This window comes from Tursiops truncatus, chromosome 2 (genome assembly GCF_011762595.2).
Source record: "Tursiops truncatus isolate mTurTru1 chromosome 2, mTurTru1.mat.Y, whole genome shotgun sequence".
NCBI lineage: Eukaryota > Metazoa > Chordata > Mammalia > Artiodactyla > Delphinidae > Tursiops > Tursiops truncatus.
This window is the reverse complement of record NC_047035.1, coordinates 138,164,636-138,166,099: the sequence shown is the minus strand read 5'-3', so window position 1 is coordinate 138,166,099 and position 1,464 is coordinate 138,164,636. Positions and strand designations below refer to the sequence as shown.

The 1,464-nt window shown below is 35.2% G+C and overlaps 1 pseudogene; it reads right to left on the bottom strand.

Moving 5' to 3' along the window:
* Positions 1–279: 279 nt before the first annotated feature.
* On the bottom strand, positions 280–379 carry LOC117311286 (U6 spliceosomal RNA; annotated as a pseudogene).
* Between the last annotated feature and the right edge of the window lie 1,085 nt (positions 380–1,464).

The following is a 1,464-nucleotide window of genomic DNA, read 5'->3' as shown; positions in this document are numbered from 1 at the left end:
GTTAAAAAAATGCTTCTTTTTTTCCAAAAAAAAAAAAGTTAAAAAGTTCATGATAAGTGATGTACAAAGGTGATACTTTAATATTGCCGGAAGATTGAAAATACTAGTAGTTTTAGCTATAGAAATATCTAAATATGAACCAAATGATATTTAGTGTAAAGTGTAGATATTTAGTGAATGTAAAGTTGTAGACTTGAGATCTTTCATTTTTATTTTCTTAAATTTTGTGTTAAAAACCAACGTAATTCTTCAAATGTTATTTCACAAATGTTATGGTCAAAAAATATGGAACGCTTCCCAAACTTGCATGCCATCCTTTCACAGGGGCTGTGCTAATCTCTGTATCATTCCAATTTTAGTACATCAGTCTTTTAAATTTTAGTTATTTAAATGAATGTATAGAGGTACTTCACTGTGGTTTCAATTTGCATCTCCTCAAATAAGCATTTTTTGGTGTGCTTATTGGTCATTTGTATATTTTTCTGAAATGCCTGTGCAAATCTTTTGCCCATTGTGTGTGTAGGAGGTGTTGTTTAATTTCTTAGTGAACTTTAAGAGTTCTTACTGAACTTTACAAGTCCTTTGTTGAATATAAATATTGCAAATATTTTCTCCCAGTCTGTGGCTTTCCTTTTCATTTCTTTGACAGTGAATTTCAAAGAGTGGAAGTCTTTAATTTTGATAAAGTTCAGATTTCCAGTTTTTTCCCTGTATAGTTAGTGTTTTTTGCGTCCCACCTAAGAAATCTTTGCCTACCAAGGTCAGAAAGATATTCTCCTGTTTTCTTCCAGAAGTTTTATAGTTTTAACTTTTATGTTTAGGTCTGTGATAGATCTGGAGTTATTTTTTGTGTGATGTGAGGTAACAGCTAAGATTAACTGTTTTTCTTACAGATATTCAGATTTTTCAGCACCATTTGTTGAAAAGACTAGTTTATCCCTGTTGAATTACTTTGGCCCTTTTGTTGAAAATCAGCTTGTAGGTTGTTTACCCATTCATCCATGGACGGATCATGTGTTTTTGAAGCTACTTGATGATATTACTTTTTAGATTTCTTTTCCCAAATGGTTTGTGGTTCAAATCTGCATTTTTACCGAGCACCTTTGGTGATTCTTGTACTGGCTAAAGTATGAGACCCTTGGGTCATAGGGCATTGGTTCCTAATCAGGAATAGAAATGATAATCACCCAATGCCAGGGCTCCACCTTCAAAGGGCCTAATTTAGCACGTCTAGAGTAAGCCCCCAGAAGAAAACTTCCCCAACTAAGAGCTATTGATTCTTTGTTTAAGAACAATGGATACATCCTCTCCTTTTCATTCATGTGTTCCTTAGACACATAACGACTGGCTCTTCTGCTGGGCTCTGAGGTGCGTCAGTGAACAAGGTTTGTTTGAACAAGCAAACAGGCCAGTGCAGCCCCTTGTGTGCAGATGGGTCCGACAGAGCCTTGTGGGAAGAGTGGG